Below are 26,625 nucleotides of genomic sequence, written 5' to 3'. Positions count from 1 at the left end.
TGAGATATGTGCCCCTCCAGTACTTGGTACTCCTGAAAGTTCGACAGGCTAGACAGGGAGTTGGCGTTTGGCGAGACCCATCACCAGTTTGGTCTTCAGCTTTGTCTTGCTGCCAGCCAGCTCAGAGGGACATTGTCGTTACCTTGGGTATCAGATTTTTTCAGGGCATCTCAGAAGATCCTGGTGTCCTGGAAGGTGACCCCTGTCCCATTTCTCTGGGCCCCTAGGGCATTCAGTTTTTCACAGGAATATGATCTGAGATCTGTTTTGTCCCATCTGAAGTGGAAGCAAAAAGGCCCATGCATGAATTATCCCATGGTACTGGGATCAACAGCCTCCTGGGAATCACCTGCAGTGGACTGCATGCATCGTGGTGGATAATTTAAAAAGATTCTGCCCTGAAAGTCTTAAAAGGATTTTTTAAGTCCACCACATCCAGCACAACCCCAAAACCTGTAGTTCAGAGCGCACATCTGGAGCAGGAGTCTCTACAAGGAGCACTGCCAGATTGCTGAAACTGCTGGTTTTCAAGATGCACACGCGTGATTACCCCCAGTAGCTTTCTGGATGGTCTTTACTGGTATCTTATGCAGGAAGATTATAGTTCCTGTGTACACAGTTCCCACATGCAAGAATGTTCTCTTTACCTCAAAGGAGTAAGGCAAAGACATTTTCTTCCACTACCTTTTAGGGAGAGTCATGTTTCTGAAAGGAATTCTTCCCTCTCCCCCACGGCCTTTCTAAAAGTGTCCTGAAAGCCAGACACCTCCAGAGATATGCCTGGTACATAATATATTCCCTCCACATCACCCCTACACTTTTGAGGAGAACTAGGAGTGTTTTGTTCAGGTTTCTCAGTGGGGGTGTCCCAGGCAGCAAATGGACAGGAAGAAGTGTCCCTTAGAAAATGCTGACCGCAGTGATGTGTGAGAAGGCTTTCACTTCTCACAACATGGTGGAGAAGGCCTTCTGCTCCCCCATGCTCGATGGGAGCCTCAGGATGGCATCTGTAATGCAGACATAGGGTGCCCGAGTGAACAAAAACGGCAAGACTACACCTCAGATGGACATTGCAGCAGCCTGGTGTCACTACAGGAGAGCTCCAGCAAAGACGTCAAACCACAGAAGTGGTCAATTGGGCTGGGGCCACGAAACTTCAATTGGCTTGAGAGGTATGTGATGGTGGTGGAACTAGTCATTCCCCCAAGCCATGAGCCAGCTGCCAGTGGGAAAACCACCTTCCAGTTCATCATGCTTTTCAGAAGGGACAGGCGAGGAAGGAGAGGCGATGGAGTAGCCCTGTATGTTAGGGAATGCTTCGACTGTCTAGAGCTCGATGGTAGTGATGACGAGGTCGAGTGCTTGTGGGTAAGGATGAGGGGGAAGACCAACAAGGCAGATATCCTGCTGGGAGTCTGTTATAGACCACCTAGCCAGGACGAGGAGGCAGATGAAATATTCTACCAGAGGCTGGCAGGAGTCTCCCGGTCGCTAGCCCTTGTTGTCGTGGGGGACTTCAACTTTCCGGACGTCTGATGGAAATACCACACGGCAGAGAGGAAACAGTCGAGGAGTTTCCTGGAGTGTGTGGAGGATAACTTCCTGACGCAGCTGGTGAGCGAGCCCACCAGGGGAGATGCCTCGCTTGACCTGCTGTTCACGAACAGAGAAGGGCTGGTGGGAGATGTGGTGGTCGGAGGCCGGCTTGGGCTTAGCGACCATGAAATGGTAGAATTTTCGATACTTGGTGAAGTAAAGAGGGGGGCCAGCAAAACCGCTACCATGGACTTCCGGCGGGCGGACTTTGGCCTGCTCAGGACACTGGTGGAGAGGGTCCCTTGGGAGACAGTCCTGAAGGGCAAAGGGGTCCAGGAAGGCTGGACGTTCTTCAAGAAGGAAGTCTTAAAGGCGCAGGAGCGGGCTGTCCCCATGTGCCGCAAGAAGAACGGGCGGGGAAGGCGACTGGCCTGGCTGAACGGGGAGCTCTGGCTGGGACTCAGGAAAAAAAGGAGAGTTTATCACTTGTGGAAGAAGGGGCAGGCAACTCAGGAAGAGTACAGGGATCGCGTTAGGTCGTGCAGAGAGGAAATTAGAAAGGCAAAAGCCCGGCTAGAACTCAACCTGGCCACTGTCGTGAGAGACAACAAAAAATGCTTTTATAAGTATGTTAATGACAAAAGGAGAGCCAAGGAGAATCTCCATCCTCTATTGGATGCGGGGGGGATCGTTGCCACCAAGAACCAGGAAAAGGCTGAGGTACTCAACGCCTTCTTTGCCTCAGTCATTAGTAGTCAGAGTGGTTATCCTCAGGGTACTCAGCCCCCTGAGCTGGAAGACAAGGACGACGAGCAGGATAAACCCCCCATAATTCAAGAGGATGAAGTTAATGACCTGCTATGCCACCTGGACGTTCACAAGTCTATGGGGCCGGATGGGATCCACCCGAGGGTACTGAGGGAGCTGGCGGAGGAGCTTGCTGAGCCACTCTCCATCATTTACCAGCAGTCCTGGTTAACTGGGGAGGTCCCGGACGACTGGAGGCTCGCCAATGTGACTCCCATCTACAAGAAGGGCCGGAAGGAGGATCCGGGGAACTACAGACCGGCCAGCCTGACCTCGGTGCCGGGGAAGATCATGGAGCGGTTGGTTTTGAGGGTGCTCACGAGCCATGTGCGGGACAACCAGGGGATCAGGCCCAGCCAGCACGGGTTCAGGGAAGGCAGGTCCTGCTTGACCAACCTCATCTCCTTCTATGACCAGGTGACCCGCCTAGTGGATGAGGGAAAGGCAGTGGATGTGGTCTACTTGGACTTCAGTAAGGCCTTTGACACTGTCTCCCACAGCATTCTCCTAGAGAAGCTGGCGGCTCACGGCCTAGACAGGTACACTCTTCGCTGGGTAAAAAACTGGCTGGACGGCCGAGCCCAGAGAGTTGTGGTGAACGGAGTTAAATCCAGTTGGCGGCCGGTCACGAGCGGTGTTCCCCAGGGCTCAGTACTGGGGCCGGTCCTGTTTCAATATCTTTATCAATGATCTGGACGAGGGGATCGAGTGCTCCCTCAGTAAGTTTGCAGACGACACCAAGTTGGGCGGGAGTGTTGATCTGCTCGAGGGTAGGAAGGCTCTGCAGAGGGACCTGGACAGGCTGGATCGATGGGCTGAGGCCAACTGTATGAGGTTCAACAAGGCCAAGTGCCGGGTCCTGCACTTCAGCCACAACAACCCCAGGCAACGCTACAGGCTTGGGGAAGAGTGGCTGGAAAGCTGCCCAGAGGAAAAGGACCTGGGGGTGCTGAATGACAGGCGGCTGAACATGAGCCGGCAGTGTGCTCAGGTGGCCAAGAAGGCCAACGGCATCCTGGCCTGTATCAGGAATAGTGTGGCCAGCAGGAGTAGGGAGGTGATCGTGCCCCTGTACTCGGCACTGGTGAGGCCGCACCTCGAATCCTGTGTTCAGTTTTGGGCCCCTCACTCCAAGAAGGACATGGAGGTGCTGGAGCGTGTCCAGAGGAGGGCAACGAAGCTGGTGAAGGGCCTGGAGCACAAGCCTTATGAGGAGCAGCTGAGGGAACTGGGGTTGTTTATCCTGGAGAAGAGGAGGCTGAGGGGAGACCTCATCGCGCTCTACAACTACCTGAAAGGAGGTTGTAGCGAGGTGGGTGTTGGTCTCTTCTGCCAAGTAACTAGCGATAGGACAAGAGGAAATGGCCTCAAGTTGTGCCAAGGGAGGTTTAGATTGAACATTAGGAGAAATTTCTTTAGTGGTCAGGCCTTGGAACAGGCTGCCCAGGGAAGTGGTGGAGTCACCATCCCTGGAGGTATTTAAAAGACCTGTAGATGAGGCCCTTAGGGACATGGTGTAGTGGGCATGGTGGTGTTGGGATGACGGTTGGACACGATGATCTTACAGGTCTTTTCCAACCTGTATGATTCTATGATTCTATGATTCTATGATTCTGTGCTTGTATAGAGCATGTGATAACATATGGTCAGGTACTGGTTGGAGGACATGGTGGCCAGCATGTAACACTTGGACACTGCAAGAGATCTAAAGAAATAGAGTTGAGCCATACAGTCCTGAGCAGAGGTGGGTCCATCCCCTGGTAGGAAGTTGGCCAGCAGCCTGGGCAGGTTGATGGAAGTATAGCAGGTCTCCAAGCTGCTCAAATTTGCTGGAAAGAAATACATTGGGCTGTGGAGATGCTGGCGTGTTGCCACCAGCAGAACAATGAAGATGTTCCCAAGCACAGTCTCTGCACAGACAATGAGAGAGAGGAGGAAGAGAGGCACCTGGAATCAGGTGCTTTCCTGGATCCCAGCAGGAAAAACTCTCTCGGTGTCGTCTGTTTTTCCCATTCCCCTTTCTCCATGCAGTGTCCTTGGTCTTTCTTTTCCCCTCTTGTCAGAAAGGGCACCTATGAGAGAGGGAATGTTTGTGAAAGAAAATGTTACCAGAGAGCAAGCAGTGTTTTGCGCACATCAGGCTGTATTCATGTTCCCTTTAGGGGCTCCACGCTTAGTGCAAGAAGAGGAACGGGTTCTTGGAGAGAGCTCGTCCTAGGAGCACTCCTTTCCACCACACAGATGAGTTGCCCCAGGAAGGTACCTACTACTCTCAATGGAATAAAAAGGGAATGGGCATTTGCTCAGACTTCAACAGCCCAATGACTATGCCTCAACTTATCCCCAATATGCTCTTCACAGGTGTCAAGGACAGAGTTCCTTTTGCTATCAGCAGGAGAAAGACAACTTAGTGTCTAAGAGGAGATTTAAATCTCAGATCCACAGTAAGTGGAAGAGGGGCCAGCACAAGTATACTGAGCTTTGTGTATGGTGAGACAGAAGGTAACATTGCTTGCTGAATTGCTGCATGAGCGTATCTAGCTAATTATTACGTCATAGGATGGCTACTTCAATAACATCACTGATAGGACAGCTGCAGAACAAGAACAAAGTGACTCGGGGTCAGTCTCAGAGCTGACTCTTCAGGAAGACAGAACTGACTTAACAGGCACAATAAACAACAACCTGTCTGGAGAAACTGAGGAAGTCCAGAAAGCCACATTGAATTTAGGGGGGATAAAAGGCCAGCTCAAAGGTCAAGGGGTGAGATTAGCAGGAAAGGCATCAGTGAAGACCCCACCATCTAACAAACTGCTGTAGAGGTGTAGTGATCCTGACCGAAGACCGTTGCACGTCGAGGAGTTAGTGGCCCACATAACAGTTAGCCGGAGGAGGCTCAGGCCTGTGCCGTGCCATGTCGTGCCGTGCCGTGCTGTGCTGTGCTGCATGCAGAGCATGGCCGTCAGGCTGGGCTGCGCTGCACAAATGCCCCGGCCGCAGGACAACCTCAGCAGCTCCTTCTAACGCAGGAGCCCACAGGCAGCGCGTGCTTGGTGCTGGCGATTACGGCTCCTGCCTGTCCTTGCCTGTGTCTGAAAGTGCAGTAAGAAGTTCTCGTCTGAACACGTGAACGTCCTTTCTGTTTGACAGTAGAAATGATGAATACCGTTGTTTTCCTTGAAGAAAATCCTCCAGTAGCTTGAGTGACCCTTCCACGCACAGGATCTGTGCAGTGTACTGCACCCTGGTTGGAGACCAAGCTGATGCTTTACAGCTTGGTGTTCCCAGCATCTGAAGGGACATAACATTTTCTATATGATCCTCTCTTTCTTCATAGAGTTAGCTTTGATAAATAGCATTTTAAATGATAGTTTACAGGGCCTGAGTGCTTTTCTTACTGGTACCATAGCAAACCAGCACCTCCTAGTGCAGACTAGGAGGCAAAGGTCTTCTCCAGGCCACCTCAACACGTCAGGTGGGATGATCTTGAAACCCCTGTGTCCTGAGCATGGACTCTAAGGGCCAGTACGCAGGTCTTGTGGACCTCAGCAGGTTGGTAGCTCTCAGGGATCTGAGAGTGCTTGTCCTAAGGCATCTGAAAGTGCCTGCATAACTACAGCACTACACTGCTAATAGTGACCATGGCTGGCTGGCTCCGTTTTTGATTGGTATCCACCGCCAGTTGTCAGAGTTAATCATATCGCAGCTACATTGTAGACACAGACTGGCAAATTTAAACAAACATAACTGATATAAATGCACCTGCTGTTGCTGTGATTATCATAACCACATGCCACAATCTATGTCAGGTATCACAGATCTCTACACATATACTTCTTATAGTCACAGTTTCTTTCCTCACTGGCTAATACAGTGTCCTGGTTCCGGCTGGGACAGAGTTAACTTTCTTCCCAGTAGCTTGGGGTGGGTGCTGTGGTTTGGGTTTGGTGTGAGCGGAGCCTTGATGGCCCGTTGATGCTTTGGTTGTTGCTGGGTGGTGCCTGCACTGGGGACTTTTTGTTCCTCTTTTCAGCCTCCCATGCCCTGCCACGTGCAGGGGAAGCTGTGGGGAGGGAGCACAGCTGGGGTGGTTGATCCAGCTGGCCAATGGGGTATTCTATACCATGTGACATCATGCTCAGTATAAAAACAGGGCGGGGGGGTTCGCCCCCATTCGTGACACGCAGTTGGCAGTCGGTGAGCAGTTGCATTGTGCATTGCCTGCTTTGTATATTCTGCTATTGTTGTTGCTCTCATTGTTATTATTACTGTTCTACTTCGTTTTATTTCAATTATTAAACTGTTTTTATCTCAACCCGTGAGTTTTCCTACTTGTGCCCTCCTGATTCTCTCCCCCATCCTACTGGGGCGGGGGAGGGGGGGGGTGTGAGTGAGCGGCTGCCTGGGGTTTATTTGCTGGCTGGGGTTAAACCACGACATACAGCTTTACACTTTCCTCCCCAATAACCGAGGAAATCACACAACTGATGTCGTATCACATCAGATGCCCGCTCTCCTGTCAGTAGAAGAATAGGCACTGCAGGTATTGAGTACCTCTGAGCTTTCAGCTGTGGTTTTGGGGCTCTGTGCTCAGTGTTGTCAGTAAGAGGCTGAGTGAACAGAGGGTGAAGTGGGGAAGGAGCATCATCCAGTGCATGCTTGTGGTAAGCACCCATTACGAGCCTGAGTGCGTGCTCAGGGCACGTCCACACTTGAGGAACAGAACTCTCTGCATCCTAGGGTTTTCCCAGCACTGTGGATAAGCACAATGATGTCCCTGTTGATTTCCTCCCCATGACTTTCGAGCCTTTACAGGGAGATGGAGATGGTGAATGAAAGCACCTAGGTGGTCCATAGAAATCCTGGGATGAATAGGCTGCTCAAAAAAGTGATGCACTCAAACTCTAATACACCTTTCTCCCAGGCTGGGATGAATTGTGTCTGGAAATGCTGATGACATGTGGAATTAGGAGAGATTCCCCCACTGAACACTGTGAATGAAGAGTTTCCAAATCTCCTGGGCAAATGGATGAGAGTTAAGTGTTAAAAACCTGAAGGAGTGAGGTGAAAACCCAGGTTACAACGAGAGAGGGAGTGTTTTATGGAACAGCCCAGTGGGAGATGAAGTGAGAAGTATTGGCCACCTTGGCCTATACTCTTGCCAAGCTGCTCCAGCACCTCACCTGAGGTGTGTGAGTGTCCCAGGGCTGGGTCCAACACCACAACAGCACAGCTGTAACTCAACACCCAGAGCCATGTTCTCTAGAATTTCAGAAGGGGTAAGTAGGAGAAAGACATCCAGGAAAGGGCAGAACTAAACCACACATCTTTGCCTCTCGTTTTCACTGTGTAAAGACCACTGGTTAAATCAGAAGAGCCCAGATGTGCCTCAGCAAACATGGCACTTTCCTCTAATCTTCAGCATGAAGTGATGACTTTTCCTGTGGTGGTGCCTGGGAAGGAAGACTCAGGTCTGGGTGTCACCTGTTCTGCCCCATATCACTTCCCTCCCTGTTCTCTCTGAAAACCCTTATCTCACAGGAAGGCCAACAGAAGGAGCTCTTTCACTCTTCCTTCCATAGCTGGAGCTCTGGGCCTGAAGCACCCGACTGCCATTTCCTAGTGTTACGGAAATAATCAGTGTCCTGGAGGGTGTCTCCCTTGGGATTTCAGGGAGGGAGCACTGCATAAGGGTATCCCTGTGGAGGATGAAAGCTCTGAGCTGGTGCAAACTGTTTCAACACCTCAGGCAATGGCTGTCCCTCCCCAGACCTCCAAAGCATTTCAGCCTGCTCTGAGAAAAAGAGAAACTGAGGTGGGGCAACAAGCACAGGCTTTTCCAAGCTGATGCAGCAGAGCCCAGTGAGGCTCCGGAAAGGGAATTCAGCTCACATCCTGCAGAAGACCGTAATGGGATTGACTCCTTCAGAATTAAGCAGCTGTGGGTGACTGAGGTTGCCTTTTCAGCCTCTGCCAATGGTCAACGGGGAGAAAGAACCAAAGTCTGGTATCCCCTCCAGGCCATGGAGACCAACAAACTATGATCAGATGAGTCACCCTTGGGAGTCTCTTGGAGGGAAGAAGCCAAAACCTCTCCCTGGATCAACAATGCATTTGTTGGTGGCTGAAGTAAGCTGAGCTACCGGTATTTTCCTCACAGTCGTGATTCACCTCTCCAAAATGTGAGGTCCCCAGTGCCCTTCTTTCCTCCTTCTACACCCCAAGGAGAGTGGGAGGGCACATTCCGCTCAGTCCCATCCCATTTGCATCTCTGGCGAAGGTGACCCCTCTGTCACTGTTGGTGACACTGTCTCCCCACTGACCTCCAGGGCAGGAGGGGGTGGCCAGTGCACACAGACATTGTGCTGTGTCTGCTCCAGACAGCAGAGGTGAAGCTTAAAGGGAGAACAGCATTTATTTTCAGAGTCGCATACTCCAACGAAGTTAAAAAGTTAAAGCTAAAACCAAGTTGGACATTAATCACCTGACACCTTTTCTGTTGCAGCTAAGATAAGTTAGACATCAGCCATCTATCTGCTGGGTGAAGTGTTGCTACTAAAGCCGCTACCACTAAGACCAAGCTGAAATAAATTCAAGAAGTCTAGAAAAAGCCTGGCAAGTCCTCAGCTCTTGTCTTGCTAACCTAGAACAGGTCTGTGCTCTCCCAAGAGCAATGGCAGCACCTTATGTACTGTATTGCAATCCACAGCTCTCTGGGAAGCGACGTCCTTTCATGCCCCTCCTGGTGACTCCCGTGCAAGGAAGGATCATGGGCCCAACTGAAATAAAGGCTATGTCACACCTTTTGGCTTACAGAAGATTCACCGTTTATTGGAAAATGAATCAGAGACTTTGCCAACATGGGCTGAGACCCATGAATTCAGGGCCCTGGGGCAGGAGGGAGTACATTGCACGACTGGTTTGCTGATCAAAGCTCCTGCAGTTCTACCTCCAACATGCTGGCAGTTTTCAAATCAACCTCGCCCCACATGAGCTCTCTTGGACATTATGATGGGCTGGCTCTGATGTAGATGAGAGTTTTACTTCCAAAACCACTGTTTTACATGGCAATGCAGGTGTGGGAGTTCCTGACACAGCCTGGTCTTTCGGGGTAAAGCAAAGAGGTCAGCAAGTGGGGTGCAGCAGGAGTCCTTCATTGGGAGCCACTGCTGTTGTGCCTGCTGTTGACACCTCTAAGCACTCATCTTCTCTGGTGTGCACAGCACTCTCTTGTCAAGACAGAAACCATAGAATCATAGAATCATTTGGGTTGGAAAAGACCCTTGAGATCACCGAGTCCAACCGTTAACCTAACACTACCAAGTCCACCACTAAACGATGTCCCTAAGCGCCATCTTTGTGGACGCCAGTAGCCCATTTTGCCAAAGCCTAATTTGGGAAGGGCAGCCACTGGGGAATGTGATGCTTCCTTCCCATTCCTACCCCTGCCCAAACCAGACACGCTGGAGGCTCTGAACTAGAGCTTTTCTCTTGAGGAGCTCAGCATGGTACAGGTTCAGCCCAACTAGTAGAAGACATAAGCAGTGAGAATTCATCTGTAACGTAAGATCCCAGCTGGTAGCAGGATCCCAGCATGGTAGGTGAATTTAGGCTCTACTTTCTGGCCCTTTTTAGCTCTGCAGGTGCTGCTGGTCTGTAGCACAAGGCATGTGATGAGCTCAGAGCCTGAAGATGCTCGGCTTCACGCTGCTCCCAAGGAGGGTGTTGGCTGCCTCCAGGCACTTGTCCAGCTGGGACACTGCAATCAGGGAGAGACAGGGGCACTAGGGGAGTCAGGCAGGAGGGAGAGTCCACAGATGGAAAGGAGAAAGGGGACACAGGACTCCTTCAACTGCCCCCAGGAAATTGTGGTCCTGTGAAGGGGTGAGGCAGGTCCCACTGGAGAGAGAAGGGAGGAGGCTGTGCTGTGGGGATCAGCAGGAAAAGGACCCTCAAGACTCACCAGTTCAGCTGCACAGCCAGGTCACAGCCTTGAGCTCCAGCAACTCACAGAGGCCTTGGTAACACTTGTCATTTCTGTGCAGCCAGGTCACAGCCAGCACTGTGGCCCAGATGCTTGGCTCCATGGCCTGTAGGAGAACAATGACTCAGGCATCCTCCCTGCCCCCTCACTGCTTCCCACCCCTTCCTTTGTGGCTTCTGGTTTCTGATCCCTTCATTCCTTTCTGGCTGCCCTTGGGATGCCAGTGTTGCCACCAGCCAAGGGGTTCCCACTGCCCCAGGATGACACGCTGCCACCATAAGAGGTTCTCCCCCTACCTCACCAGGCATCTTTCCCTTGATTTCAGCCTCATCCATTTCCAGCACAGAGGCCAAGCCTGAGCTGAGGGCCCAGGAGCCATCTACATTCTGCAGCACCACCAGCTCCTGGCACTCAGCAAAGGCTTTGGTTAACCAATACCCAAAAATTGGAGAGCGCAAAACAAATTCCGTGGGATCCACATACTTGAGAGAAGAAATAGGTGGTGCTGGTGGTTTACATGCTGTGGGAGAAGATGTGAACAGGAGGGAGAATCACAGGAAGCTGACCCCTCTCTACTGCTTGGTTGTAATGCCCCAGAACATTATCTCTGCTCTTCTTTAGGCAGCTACCTGCACTCTAAGCTCCTTCCTGCATGTCCCCAAAGCACTCCCACCCACAGAGCTTTCTGGACACCCCTAACTCACCCCCAACTTTGACCATTGCCTCTTCTCCTGGCATTCCTGCCCAGCCATGTCCCAAGTCCTCTCATGATAGCCCTCCAACACATCTTATCCAAATGTGTATTTATGATCTAGCACCGTCCTTGTCCCTCCCTGGGTTTCCCTGAGCTGGGTCTTGTATTCGCTGAAAGACTTGCAGGTTTAAGGGTAACTAAGGGAAGGGTTAAAGGCAAAATTCATTGGTTTCCACGCCATGGGCAAGACATGGCAGCGTAACCCTCCTATCAGACATTAGATTACCCCATACCTTTTGAGCAAGCCCCCCGCTGGGGCAGGGCAGCAATGCCATGGGCGAGTCGATGGAGGGCAAGCCATGACTGACACACTGCTGTCAGCCAGCCAGGTGGGACCCAGATGGTCCTAGGATAGCAGGAAGAGACTCTACTGGAGCCACGAAGCTCAACGATCTGGCAGGGGATGAGTGACCGGCGGGGTGGCAACAGTGCCAGGGGCCCTTCGAGGGCAAACAGGGAAAGGGGCTGAATTAAGCATGTGGGAAAGAAGCACCTGGTGGTGATGGGGCCTGCCCCATGAGACTGGGGGTGGCCTGTGGCTGGGGTTCCAGCTCCAGTGGAGTGAGAACATCCCATGGAGCTGCCCCACCAGCTCTTTCTGCAAGTGTCTTTCCTTACCTCGGTACCAGGTGACCCTCTGTGATGTGTAAACCCCACATAGCTGGTAAAGGGGCAGATGATCCCCGAAGTGAGGCTGATCTCAACCGCGCGATGCCTTGGTTCATCGCCTGACCCACTCGCAGCCTCTGGCAACAACCTCTTCAGCAAGCATCTTGCGGCCAGACGATGCCCAGCCAGCCTGGGGACAGAGAGGGGTGAGGCCTGACCGCCTGGCTCGTCTGCATGCTGGGGAAAGGTGGACAGAGAGGGGGCCTGGACACCTGGGTTCTCTCCCTTCGGGGGTGAGGATGGGCAGAGGGAAAACCTGGATGCCTGGGTCCTCGTCTGTCTGGAGGGAAGTGATGCCCAGGTTCCTGGGTCCTACCCCTGTGGGGTCAAAGCAGGGAAGGAGGGCTTGCTTGGACACCTGGGTTCTCTGCCAGTTTGGGGTTGTGTGTGGAAGGTGGGAATGCATAAGCTATCTGGGCCCCTCCCAGCTGGAGTCCATGTTAGAAATGAGGGGATGCACGCATCTTCCCTTGGGACAGGCTCTCACCGGCCATCTCCTTGTGGGCACAGTGGGAATTCAATTGTGTGAGTGACATCCTGGCTGTCCAGGTGGTACTGCAAGGTCATGACCCCCTTGGCCACCGTCATATCCTGGGAACGCATGGGAAGCTACTGGAGGTTACTGGGGACACAAGATGGTTACTGGGGGATATTAGGAAGTTACTGAAAGATTACTGGTGGTTACTGGGAGGCTATTGGGAGGTAACTGGGGGTGACTGTAGTCCCAGCTCTCACCTCTGCCTGTCCATGGATCTGGGCGTAGAGGAGGCTGTGTTGACCCTGAACGATGCACTGAGGGGTGCCCCCCAGCACCTCCACCTCCAGGCCACGGGGCAGGGTCCAGCTCAGAGAGACTCCCTCAGCTGCTGGCTTGAGGGCCCTCCTCAGGCACTTCAACACCTGGGGACAGAGGGTAGGACACCACAGTTCGCAGCTCCACCAGGGTTCAGCCCATGGCCCCTGGTGTCGGGGTTCCCTGGGGACAGTGGAATGTGTGGGGTAGCCTGCTCCAGCTGGGTTCCCTGGGCACAGTCAGGTCAGGGCACACAGTGGGGCACAGCCTGGGCACCTGGCTTCTCGGTCGGGTGGGGTGGTGGAGCAGGGTCAGGGGAAGCCTCAGTGCTTGGGTTCCTGGGGCAGCTGGGTCTCAACTACTGTGTGTGGGCAGTCCAGGTGCCGGCGTACTTGGAAGTCAGTGTGTCCATGGAATAGAGGGGGACCTGCCAGGGCTCCTGGGTTCCTACCACAACTGTCATCCTGTTGTCAGAGGAGACGTAGGTAGCTTCACCCCCTGTCTCCCTGGCCAGGGCCGTAGCCAGGGCAGCGCTGTCCTTGGAGAAGCAGAAGGAGAAACACCTATGGGGAAGCAGGGAAAGGTGTCAGAAATGAGAGCCAGAGGTGGGTGCAAGGATGTTGGGATAGAGCTGGAGAACATAGGCTGGAGTTAAAGCTGGGGGAACAAAGCTGGAGTGCAGAACAAGGGGGCACGAGGAAGAGCAGGGAGTGAGGGGCTGGGGTTGGAGCTGGGCTTAGTCATGCAGCTGGCAGAGAAGAGCTGGGACTTGGGGCAGGGCTGGGGTCAGCCTAGTGGGGCTGGGGCAGAGCTTGGGGGCACATCAGGGTGTACAAGCCCTGTGCCTCAGTCTCCCTGCGCACTCTGTGAAGGGTGCCTTGGTGGTGGGAGTAGTAAGCAAAGACTCCCGCATTGGGGCTTGGCACTGGAGAGCTGTGCAGGGTGGGGAGGGTCTTTGGGACACTTGGAGGGGCACAAGGACTGGGACAGGCACTGGTGAACAGGGGCCCTCATCATTCCATCAGGGATGGAAATGACTGGACAATCAAAGGGAGACTGGAGGACTGGGGGCAGGGAGTCCCCATTACCGGTGGCTGTTGCGGTGACGGCAGACCTCAGCTGCGATGGCTTCCTTGTCAGGGGGTAGCCCGGCCATGAAGATGAAGAGCTGGGAGACAGGGGACTTGAATAGTGGGGCCCTGCACAGGAACCCCAAAATGGGGAGAGCAGGCCCCTGAAATGGAGAGAGGGGCCCAGGAGAGAGACCCCCTGTAGACAGACTACCCCGGGGAGAGCTATCCACTCAGGGACAGAAACCCCCAAAGATATAGACCCACTTCTCCATTCCCCCACACCCCACACTATCCTTCTTCTTCCCTTGTGACCACCCTGTGCTTTGGGTGGCTCCTCCCACCCACACTCCTGTGTCCTCTCTCTCCTCCTGGGACACCCGTTCCTCCACCCCTCCATGACCCTGCACCCAGACCTGGCACATATGCACATATGCCCGTGGGGGTGGGGGGTATTGTAGATTGAGCGGAGGGTTCCCTGTTGGAGAAAGTTAGCCAGACTAGGCCGCGGTGGGAAAATTCTGAGTCATGCTGAGAAGGGAGAAAAGAAAGTCATGCTGACCTTGCTCTGTGCAGATAAGCAACTTTGAGAAAGTACAGTATAAAAAAAACAGGATGGAACCCGGACCACGTAGCAGTAACCGAAAGTAGGAGGAATATGATAATGTAATTTTTAGAGCTAAGCCAATGATTGTGAGACAAGTATGCATAAGGTAGAACTTAGTGTATAAATATGTGTAGGGTTTTACAATAAAGTTGAAGCTGGCCTTATCACTCACATTGAGTCGACTGCCTGCCTTCCCTCGCTCGTCGCAAGTGGCGCCCGAACAGGGACCCCTCATCCCTGTTTTCCACCGGACAGTGAGATCGGAGAAGCACTGGTAGCAGCGACCAGGGAGCAGAAGATCAGTAGACGCTGTCGCGGCGTGCCTGATCCGTGCTTGAACCTAGGATGATTAAAAGGGGTTCGCCATCCGATAGAAGGCTACCCGTGGGAAAAGGCTGCAAACGACCGGATAATTAAGAGGGTCAAGAGAAGCGCGCAATGGAAGTAGAGGTAGCCTTCGATATTTTAAAATGCTTTTTAGAAGAGCGGGGAGTAAGCCAATTAAAAGACCTGGCTGGGTTAATTGCGTTAGGGAAAGCGAAAGGGTTTTTTAAAAACCCTGAAAGTATGTTTGAAGTAGACGAGTGGCGTTCTTATGGAGATTGTTTGTGGGATCTAGTAATTGATGATGATAAATCAGCAAGAAAATTAATGAAATCTTGGAGAGATGTTATTAATTGTATAAAAAGATATAAAACTGAAAGGCGAATAGCTACAGCCGCCTCAGATCGGCTTGAGCAGTCCGATCCTGCCGCTGGACGTCTCACAGCAGGGGGTGACTACTTTTCACCTCCGCCTTCGGGAATTCCTGTTCCCGTTGTTCGCCGACCCTCTCGTCCCCCTCCTGATCCGCCGACAGAAAGGGCTTGTCCCTCCGCACCGCCGGGGGAAAGGGAGGGGGAGGGTCCAAGTGAAAATGAGAGGGTAGACGGTAGCGGACAGGAGACTGCTCAAGCTGAAAGTCTTCTAAAGGCCCCACCCCCCACCCCTCACCCCCCCCACCCCCCCACCCCCACCCCCCCCACCCCTCACCCCCCCCACCCCCCCACCCCCACCCCCCCACCCCCCCCCACCCCCACCCCCCCCCCCCCCCGTCCCAAGCTTATCAACAGCCACGTTTAGTGCGGGTTAGTTGGGACAAAATAGCACGAGAAGCTGTTGAACAAAAAGATTTTGATTTATTAGATCAAATTAGCCCTCAAGCCTTCCTGGTAATCTACCAGGTAGATAACGCGGGGGCTATGACTGGGGTGCATCAGGCCCTAGATTGGAAAACATTAAATCAATTGCGAAACACGGTTAATGAGTCGGGAGTGCATAGTGAGCCTGCAAGGCAAATGCTAAACTATATCTGGGGTAGCGGAATGCTATGTCCAGAAGATATTAAGAACATAATGAGGCTTATTTTGAAGCAATCACAACAATTACTTTGGCAAGCTCACTGGCAAAGACTTTGTGAAATATCTGCGCACTCGCCCCGAGCCCCAAATGATCGTTTAGCTGGAGTAACTGTAGAACAACTAATGGGTATAGGTCCTTTTGCCTCTGTAGAAATGCAGATGCAAACTGGCCCAGACGTGTTGTTAGAATCTATGAAATTAGCACGAGAAGCCTTGCAGAAAGTTAAAACTACACCGGCTCCTCCCTCATATATGTCAATTAAACAAGGAAGAGAGGAGCCTTTTGCATCTTTTGTAGATAGAGTCACAGACGCTATTGACCGCGCAGATATGGCAGATTTTATGAAAGGACCTTTGCTGAGACAGTGTGTATTAGAGACTTGTAATACTTATACGAAGGGCATCCTTGTCACCTTACCCTTAGACGCCACCATAGAAGTCATGTTAGAGCGAATGAGTAGAGTTCCTGTAGGAGCTCAAGCCATGTTAGTTGAAACAACCAGAGAACTAGGGGAAAAATTACTCAAGGCGCAGGGACAGGCGTTTGCAGCTCTTGCCCCACTGAAGCCTCCGGATGCCCACCAAAGTAAGACGACTGGCCGACGAGAGTATAAGTGCTTCCGATGTGGCTACCCAGGACATCTGCGTCGACAATGTCGGGAGCTGCCAGAACTGTCAAATGAATAATCATAATACTACGGTCTGCCGGCGTTCGGGAAACGGGAAACCGAGCGCCAAGAGCCGCAGCGCGCCGACACCAATCGCGGCTCCGGTCACCTTCAGGCCAACGGCAGCCCCCAACCAAATGACAGTGCAGAGATACCAGACGCCATTGCCCAGCTTCGACCAGCAACCCAACTTCGACCAGCAACCAGGGGGAGCCTCGGACTGGATCTGGCAACAGCAGTAGATGTCACGCTAATTGACGACCGGCCGCGAAAAATTGCTACAGGAATTAAAGGGCCCATAGTTATCAATGGACAATCTCATGGAGCGTTGTTGTTGGGGCGATCATCCAGTGGTCTCCAAGGACTTTTTATATTACCAGGACTTATCGATTGTGACTTTACAGGAGAAATCTATATAGTTGTACAAACAAACTTCCCACCAGTTTATATCCCGAAGGGAAGCCGCATCGCCCAACTTGTACCTATTCAACAATTAACCCAGCAGATGGCAGCAGAGACCGCTCATTTTCGCGGATCTAGTGGATTTGGATCTACAGGACGACTGGCAATGTTGTCTATACCAATGAACCAGCGCCCACTCGCTCACGTCACACTTTTACATGGAACTGATCAAAAACAATTATCAGCACTTTTAGACACGGGTGCCGACATTACCATCATCGCCAATAACCAGTGGCCTAATCACTGGCCTTTGCAGAACGCAATAGGAGGAGTAGAAGGAGTAGGAGGAACGGCATATGTTCAACGTAGTCAACAAAGAATACAAATCGTCATTGATGGGAGAACTGCATCAATTTATGTGACAGTTATGCCCCTACCAACAGGAGTTGACGCACTTATTGGACGAGATGTGCTAAACCAATTGGGAGTTGTTCTCACTACAGAACCACCTTTTTAGGTACGGTCACTGCCATGTGGACTTTCCCGATCCCACTGACGTGGCTAACAAACGAGCCTGTATGGATCGGGCAGTGGCCGTTGAAAAAGGAAAGTCTGCAACGAGCACATCTGTTGGTGCAAGAGCAACTGATGCAAGGTCATCTCAAACCTTCTACCAGTCCTTGGAACACACCCATATTTGTAATTAAGAAAAAATCCGGGAAGTATCGACTACTTCACGATCTAAGGGCACTGAATCAACAGATGCAAGCTATGGGAGCCCTGCAACCAGGCCTTCCAAATCCGGCCATGTTGCCCATAGGATGGCATCTTTTAATAATTGATCTGAAAGACTGCTTCTTTACAATTCAGTTGCACCCCGGTGACACTCGAAGATTTGCCTTTACCTTACCAGCTATCAACAGAGAAGGGCCTGCTTTGCGGTTTGAATGGACTGTATTGCCTCAAGGCATGAAAAATAGTCCCACCTTATGTCAATTGTTTGTTGATGCAGCTTTAAGGCCTGTTCGAGAGGCTTAGCCCCAGACAACTGTCTATCACTATATGGACGATATTTTGTTTGCACAAGAGCAGCCTTTCTCGATGCAACAAGAAACATTTTTACAGCAGCAGCTTCAAGCAAAAAATCTCGTGATAGCAGTAGAAAAAATCCAGCGGTCTCCAGTGTGGAAATACCTTGGCTGGAACATTTCTGAATCACAAGTGAGCCCGCAAAAATTAACCATTCGAACAGAGATTCGCACCTTGAATGATGCACAAAAACTACTCGGTGACTTGCAATGGCTGCGTCCTGTGGCAGGAATTACAAATGATGAGTTAGAGGTCTTGCGTCCCTTATTAAAAGGAACCGATCCAACCAGCATCGTCACACTGACAAAGCCACAAAGAACCATGATTCAAAAACTCAGTACCCACATCGTTGACCGAGCAGTGGATCGTATTGACCCTGACTTACCTGTGGACTTAACCGTTTTGCACGGCCCCACACATTTTATTGGTGCACTCACGCAGTGCAAAAAGAAAAAGGGGGAGACTGTGAGAGTATTAGAATGGATATTTACCGGAATGCAACCAAAGACTACAATTCAAGAGAAGACACGAAATTTAGCGGAGATCATCCGGAAAGGGAGGTCACGCATCTTACAGATTACCGGAACAGAACGAAATGTTGTGTACTTACCAATACGTAGGGAAGATCTAGAGTGGTGGTTGCAAAGATCACCGGCATTACAGTTGAGTCTACTGAGTGAGGCTCTGGACATTAAGGTAGAGTCACTAAAAGCACCTTTGCTAAAATGGATTAGTAATAACGCTTGGATAGAGCGGCCGAAACGCAGTGAACGGCCTCTATCAAATGCTGTTACAATATACACAGACGCAGGAAAAAGGTCACGAAAAGCGACAGCAACGTGGCACGAAGATGGTCAGTGGAAACATCAACTCCTTCAAGCAGAAACAGGTGATTCTCTACAAACATTAGAATTGGCTGCTGTTGTTTGGTCATTCCTGCAATGGATGCACAAGGAACTGAACATAGTAACTGACTCAATGTATGTAGCAGGTATTGTAAATCGCATTGAAGACGCTCGAATCAAGGAAGTGCAGAACCTGCGACTGTTTGAGCTACTTCGACAACTGCAATCAGCCATACAACAACGCACGCTATCTTATTGTATCATACATATCAGAAGCCACAAGTGGTCTGAGGGACTTGGAGAAGGGAACGCACGTGCTGACCAACTCGTGTCCATGGCGGCTCCCCTGAATGAGTTTGTGAAGGCACGGGAGGCACACAGTGCTTTTCACCAAAATGCGCGAGGCTTGCACCGACAGTTCAATATCACCATAGAAGAAGCCAAGAGGATTGTGCGGGCCTGTCCTACGTGTAGCCACCATGGACCTGGTCTCGGAATCGGCGTGAATCCCAAGGGACTCGAGGCCAGAGAATTGTGGCAAGTGGATGTGACTCACGTTGCTGACTTTGGCAGACTGAAATATATACATGTTACAATTGACACCTATAGCAAATTTATATGGGCCACAGCACAAACAGGAGAATGAGCACTCCACGTAATGCAACATTTGACTAGTTGTTTTGCAGTTATGGGAGTGCCACAAACGATAAAAACTGACAATGGCCCTGCATACACAAGCGCCAAAGTGAAACGTTTTTTCCAAACGTGGGGAGTGCGACATACTACTGGTATTCCGCACTCACCCACGGGACAAGCTATCATTGAAAGGGCGCATCAAACGCTGAAACAATATTTGCAAAAATTTAGGGAAATCTCAGATGTACAAGAAAGACTTGTTAAGACTCTTTTTGTGCTAAATCATTTATGTATTTTTGCAGATCAGAAAGAGCCACCAGCATGGGTGCATGGTTATCCTAAAGAAAATAAGGATGACAAGCCAGTTTTCGTTATGTATAGAGATCCAGCAACCGGACTGTGGAAAGGTCCAGCAGAAGTGAAGTATATGGGTAGAGGTTATATGTGTGTACTTACTCCCACAGGGCCGAAGTGGATTCCAAGCCGCTGGACCAAAGCTGCTGTTGCTGATGATGATCAATGTAGCTCTGTCTGTACTGATCCCAGCGATGCCGTTGCCCAGCTGTGCGAACTTATGGGTGGTGTGGGCGAATAAAACTGGGACGACAGACTTTTGCCTGAGTTCAGCTACGGCAACTGAGCCCTTTAAAACATGTCTGATAGGCTTTCCTGAAATTATTGTCAGAGATGTTGATAATTGGACGTCTGTAACAGTTAATTGTATAAATGTTACTGTAGCAAATTGCTCGGTACAACTAATAAGAGCCCTAAATCACACTCTCCCTTGGGACCCCCAAGAAATTGACCTTTTGGGGTCAGAAAAAATTGGAAATGCAACTGATAATGTTACTACTCAGACATGTTTTGTGTTTGGCAGCTTTAGCCGCTTTGCCGCACAGGCCCAGACCTTTCAGTCATTGATCGACATAAGCAGCCGCACTGATGATAACAACCCTTTTGTTAATACCACCGGTTGGACTGTTGTTTCACCTTTTACGAAAGGATTCGAAATAGGCCAATATTGTGGGAATTATAACGCTTCCAAAACACTCAGTGCCTATGGACGGAGTATGAAGGGAACCAATAACTCTTTGTGGAACAATGATACGGCCAAAGCTCTTCCCCCCGGATATTTTTTGATCTGTGGGGATTGAGCATGGCCTGGCATTCCAAAGAACGCCTTTGGAGGGCCTTGTTATGTAGGTAAATTAACTCTGCTCACAGTTAGCCGACAAAGTTGGCTCAATATAACTACAGTAGCGACAAATCGACACAAAAGGTCTATACATCAATTGCAAGCAGATTGTAACAACAATATAGAATTATGGTCAACCACAGCCAATGTATTTGCTTCCCTAGTGCCTAACATAGGCACTACGCAAGCGCTGGCTTGGTATTTTATTAACAATTATAGTTATAGTAAAAATAGCATATCACTGTATTTTAAATAATGTTGTAAAAATGAACCACAATGTATTGGTGGTCCAAAAAGAAAAAGGGGGAATTGTTGGAGAAATTTAGCCAGACTAGGCCGCGGTGGGAAAATTCTGAGTCATGCTGAGAAGGGAGAAAAGAAAGTCATGCTGACCTTGCTCTGTGCAGATAAGCAACTTTGAGAAAGTACAGTATAAGAAAAACAGGATGGAACCCGGACCACGTAGCAGTAACCGAAAGTAGGAGGAATATGATAATGTAATTTTTAGAGCTAAGCCAATGATTGTGAGACAAGTATGCATAAGGTAGAACTTAGTGTATAAATATGTGTAGGGTTTTACAATAAAGTTGAAGCTGGCCTTATCACTCACATTGAGTCGACTGCTTGCCTTCCCTCGCTCGTCGCAGTTCCCAAACTGGAGCCGGGGGAGGGGATGCGCCACACGGCCTCGGTCACGTTGTCCTGAGTATATTCAACACTTTGCCTGCAGGGAGCACGGCATGTTTGGAGAGCACATTGCTCTATGCCGGCCCTAGAGCTCCCTGAGACCCTGCCCCATAGCATTTGCCACAGCTCTGCCCTCGGGTCCTCTGCAAGTCCCTGCCCCATAGGAGTTCTTGAAGAGACCTGGCTTCTAGTTCCTACGAGACTCTGCTCAGCAGAACCCAAGAGGTGCTATCCCATAATGCCACAAAGATCCCATCCCCAGAATCTAGCCCTGCCCTACAGTACCCAGTCGTGCCCTCCAGCACCCAACCTTGCCCCATACCAACCAGCCGATTTCAGAGCACGCACACCTGCCCTCCAGCACCTAACCCTGCCCCAGAGCACCCGTTCCAGCCCCACAGCGCCCAACCATGCCCCTGCATTTTGTACCCAGCCTTCCCCACCAGCACCTCATCCAGCCCCATAGCACCCAGCCTGCCCCACATTTGCTCACGGGTAGATGCCCACAGATGTTTCTTCATAGCAGTAGATGTTGAAGTAGCAGCCCAGGGGCAGGCTTTTGAGAAGGAAGAGCAGGGAGTCCTGTGGAAAGACACAGCAGGCAGGTCTTGGGAGGCACTTGGTGGGGCATACCTTTGCCCATAGTCTGGTCCTCCTAAACTCCCCTGGATGATCGGAGCCGGTGCCTTGAACTCCCCTGGGCACTCGAGATATTTCAAGACCATTTCAGGCCCTACCAGTTCCCACTCACATCTCTGTCCCTCCGTAAATGCCTGCCCTGGCCCACTCCCCATCAACCTGCTCCTCCACCCCATCCTGGTCCCTGCTCTGCAGGGCTACCTGTGCATGCTCAAGAAAAGTGGTGTCCAGGAGGAAGATGAACTCTCCAGACTGGCGCTGCCCAGGCACTGCCTCAGGGATGCTGGGTGCCAGCGTCACCAACACCATGGGATCACCAAGCAGGGAGCCTGGAGGAGGAATGGGGTGGGATGAAGGCCAGATAGGGACCTCCTCCTCCTCCTGGTTCTGATTCTCATTGTGCTTTCAGCTTCCTCCACCTCAGAGCTCGTGACGCCCCATACTGGTGCCTCAATACCCTACTGTACTGTCCAGCAATTGCACAGCCCAGTGCCCCATGTATTCCAGTCCAGTGCCTCCAATACAGCTCCCCAGTGAGTCCTAGCACAGAACTTCCAATACGCATGCTGCTATATCTGATACCTCACCACGGTGTCCCCAGCACCCCATGCTGGAGCCCCAGGACCCAAACTATCCCATCTGAATGCCTCCCATTCCCATCCCAGTGCCCAATGATATCTCGGCCCCCACAATCCCCAGTGTCTCCCTGTGCCCCAATGCCTCCTGCAACCCAGAGCTGCCCCCATCTTCCCTCCCCAGCTACACTAACCTGGAGGGGCCCCAGGGTCTCCCTTCTCCACCACGGCACTGACTGCAGCAGGGTCTCCAAAATACACCAGCAGCTCCAAATCATGGTGACTTGGGGGGCTGCCAGCCAGTGAGACCTGGAGAAGGATGCCTGGTCATACACAGGAGGAGGGGACCAGACCCAGCATTGGGCCAGGAGCACAGGCACTGATCCCAGTGCATCCCCTTTTTCTCAGTGGTGACAGCCCCGCTCAGCTGCCCCCGGGATCCTGGCACTCAGGAGGGCATCCCTGTGCAGTGCTGCGGTCCTGGGCAGTGTAGGTCAAAGGGGTGAGGGGGAAGTTGGCCTGGACATTGGCCACTCCACGGGGTGACTGCAGGCTAGCGGTGAGCAGCAGGCTGTAGGGCAGCTTGCTAGTGAGACAATTCCAGGCTGCAAGGAGAAACATGGCACTGGGGAGGGCAAAGGCTCTCCCTGCAGGGGTGGGGCGGGGGCAGGACCTGGCATCCATATATAGGACATATGGAGAGAATTGGGGGTTGTCAGTAAGGCGTATGGAGGGGTGCATGAGTCCGTTCATGGGAAATGTGTGTGGGAGGTGTGGATCCCCTCATGGGGCACAAGGAAGCATACGTGGACCTGTCCGGGGGCTGCATGGGGGAAAAATGTGGGTCCCCCTGTGGGTGCAAAGGGAAGTTGCATCGCATCTGTTCGTAAAGCACGGGGGGAGTCTGTGACCCTTCTGTGGGGTGTGTGACTGCGAGGGCAGGTTCCTCGTGGGGTCACTCACCATACAGGAGTGTGTGGGGATGCAGTGTGGGTGGCAGCACAAAATGGGCTGCTCCATCTGGCTCCCGTGGCAGCTCTTGGACATAGCGCAAGGTCACGACCACCTCCCTGCCAGGCGACAGGGTGCCCAGGAAGCAGGCTAACACCTCGCCCGGATACTTAGACTGATCCTGAAGGTATTCCAGATTCTCCCAGCCTCCTGTAGCCTCGTGCAGCTGCTGGGCCTGGGTGGCAAAGGGAGGGACAGAAAGCTGATCACCAGGCAGGCCATGGGCTGCTCATCCCATGCCCCTCTGGCAGTTCGCCCATTCGTCCCTGGATGCTGGTACCTCATCCCGCAGCATGGCCTGGACCTTGGCATCCTCACTGCGGGCCTGGAAGGAGCAAATGGCCATGTGGGGGCCCAGGGGGAAGGCAAAGAGGACTTCTCTGGAGATCTGACTCTTGTTCTGGTAGATGAGTTCAGAGGCCACGTCAGCCACACAATCCTGGATAGCAACATCCACCACAGCACTACACAGAGGCACTGTGCACAGGGGTATGCGGAGCTCCTTCCTCAGCAAAAAGGATCCTGTTGATGTTGGGAGAGATACAACCTGTCCATCAGCAACATGAATGACACAAGGAGGTGGTTGGGGCTGCTTCAAGTACGTGGCTGTTCCCATCCTGGAAACCGAGACTAGGTGACCAACGTTACTGAGGGTCTAGGGTGAGCCTGCCATGGAACAGTGCCCCCTGCCCCCCAGCTTCCCTTTTTCCCCAGACCTCTGCTCCCTGCCTGTTTCCTGTAGAGCTCTTGGCCATTCCTTGTTTCACTCTGGGAAGGTCCAGCCCAGGTATTTCCCCCTAAGGCTGCCTATCCTTCTCCTTTCTCTGTCACCCTTTGGGAGCATCCCCCATCCCCCAGATGTCCCTCAGCTCTCTGATCCCCAGCTCACCGTCATAGGTGCAGGATTTTTCTAGAAGTCCAAAGCTCTGACGCCACATTTCTGGAGACCTGCAGACAAGAAGGGTCTCCTGTAAGAGGAGAGATCCACAGAAACCACCAGAAAGCCCCTATTTGGTGAAGATTCCTTACCATTTCCCCAGTCCTACACGCATAGCTGGAGCCCCAACCCACCAGGTACAGCCAGAGCAAAGCCAGGGATTCAGAAATCCCTGTTCATGAGCACTGGGACATCACCAGGAGCATCTCTGCATTGAGGAGGTCTGCACCCCACCCCCTCCATGGGAGAATCCTGAAGAGAACTGAGGGATAGCAAGGGCAGATGGAGGGAAGGAGGTGTGAAAACAAGGATGGATGGATGGATGGATGGATGGGACAGTATTGGGATGAACAATACATGGCTATCCATCCATGGCTGGATGGATAAATGGCAGATGAGGTCCATTTTGGGACAAATGGATGCATAGGTGGACAAACAGGGACACATAAGAATTTTTGTTGAAATGGTTGAATAGACAGGTGGAGGGGTCCATTTTAGAAGAGATGGGCAGGTCCCCATCACAAACGGTGTTGTGTGAATGTAGCTGCACAAGAGAGAGCACCTGCGAGGGCAGGTTGAAAGTCCAGATAGTAAGGGGGAACATGTTGGAGAGAGAAGTGAGGCCAGGGCGGGTATTCCATGGCTGCAGAAGAAATCCCAGAAAGGCACTGGGGGGAGGGTGCAGTTCACGGGGCTGTCTTCTGGCCAAGCGAAGGAGGTGACAGGGACCGCCCTCCACCCCAAGCCCATCCACATAAGTCTCTCTGGTTCAGACACATTTGCCTCAATTTCCCCAGTTCCCGCTCGGGGGTGACAGGGTGGGGAGCACCAGAAAGATCCCCACCCCACCATCATGCTGACAGGGTGGGCAGACAGAGCAAGCAGGGTGCAAGTCCTTGGGGGAGCAGGGGTGAGGGATGGACAGAGGGATGGGCTGAACAGGGGCAAGGTCTCCCCAGTGAACAGGGACAGTGAACAGAGAATAAGGACAGAATAACAAAGCCAAGCACAAACAAGCAGACACTCACCAGAACCACGGCCAGAGTCAGCAGGGACGGACTGACAGTCGGATGGACGGAGGGAGAGCTGGAAGAGGAAGGGGGGAGAGTGAGGGGCAGGCGGATGAGAAACGGGCAGAACGGGGGGTGGAGGGACAGAGCAAGAGATGCTCGGGCAGACGGGAAGATGCAGGGCTGGGTAAGCAGAGGAATGGCTGCGATGGAGAGAGCGGCGGAGGGGCGGGCGGACGGACAGACGGACGGAGGGCGGGGAGGCAGGGCCGGGGGGCGGAGACACCCCCACCCCCAACCGGGATCGCTGCAAAGCTCCTCCCGAGCACCCCCCGGTCCCCCGGGGGCCGTGGGGGCAGCGGGGATCCGGGATGCCGGGTAGCCTGGGAGGCTGTGGGATGGGGAGGGCAGAGGGGGCACCCCCGGGGGCGGGGGTCTGGCCGGGGTCCCTCGGAAGCCGAAGAGGCGAGTGGGCGGGAGCGTCTGCCACCCGCGCTGCGGGACGCCGCCCCGCATGAGCTGCTGCAGCCCCGGCAGCGTCTGCGCGCCCTGCCCCGCCAGCGCCCGGGCGGGGAGGGCGTCCTGGGCGGGGGCAGCGTCCCTCGCCGCCGCAGGGTGCTCCGGGCACGGCCAGGGGAGGGACCGCGCATCGCTCGGCGGGACTGCTCCTGGCCAGGCGGAGTCTGCCGGGCCTCCCCGCCGCCAGCCCTCCCGCTCGGTCCCACCTGGATGCAGCGGGCAGCAGCTGCCAAGGGCCCCCGCAGCCGGGGCAGTGTCCGTGTGCCCGAGGAGGTGGCGCTCGCCCTCCAGGAACCTGTCCCCCTGCCAGGCCTGCAGCACTGGCTGCAGATTCGGAGGCTGGGCTCAAGTCCCTACACCGATTAGTGCCAGGCTGTTAATTGGGTGGGGGATTGCAAAGAAGCAAAGCCGAGACACTGGCCAGCCGAGGAATGGGAAGAGCTGGCAGACAAGCTCAAACTTCCATGCCTACTTCTGACGGGGGTGTTTCCTCTCGTCTGCTGCGCTGGGACGCTCCGTCTCCACTCTCCTTGCATGAGCCAGCCCCGTGCTCATGCTCCCTGGCAGTCAGCCCCTGGTCGAGACAACCCACCTCACTGGTGGTCTCTAGACACTCAAGGGGCCAAACTGCATTGGACTTCAGGTGTGCTGCTCCCAGAGCACTGGGAGTGTGCCCAGCACTGAACTCTCGCTTCTCCAGCAAACCTGGGCAGCTTCCTGCAGTCTGCCTCTCAGGATTGGTGTGATTCTCGGACAAGACCACTCCAAGGGCCGTGCTGACAGTGTGACAGC

At 52.7% G+C, this 26,625-nt stretch overlaps 1 pseudogene; it reads right to left on the bottom strand.

The window, feature by feature from the left end:
- Window positions 1-10,022: 10,022 nt before the first annotated feature.
- On the bottom strand, window positions 10,023-24,305 carry LOC142091726 (von Willebrand factor A domain-containing protein 5A-like; annotated as a pseudogene).
- Window positions 24,306-26,625: the final 2,320 nt, after the last annotated feature.

This window comes from Calonectris borealis, chromosome 22 (assembly GCF_964195595.1).
Source record: "Calonectris borealis chromosome 22, bCalBor7.hap1.2, whole genome shotgun sequence".
In the NCBI taxonomy this organism is placed as follows: Eukaryota; Metazoa; Chordata; class Aves; order Procellariiformes; family Procellariidae; genus Calonectris; species Calonectris borealis.
The sequence above is the reverse complement of the archived record's forward strand: the minus strand, read 5'-3'. Positions and strand labels throughout refer to the sequence as shown.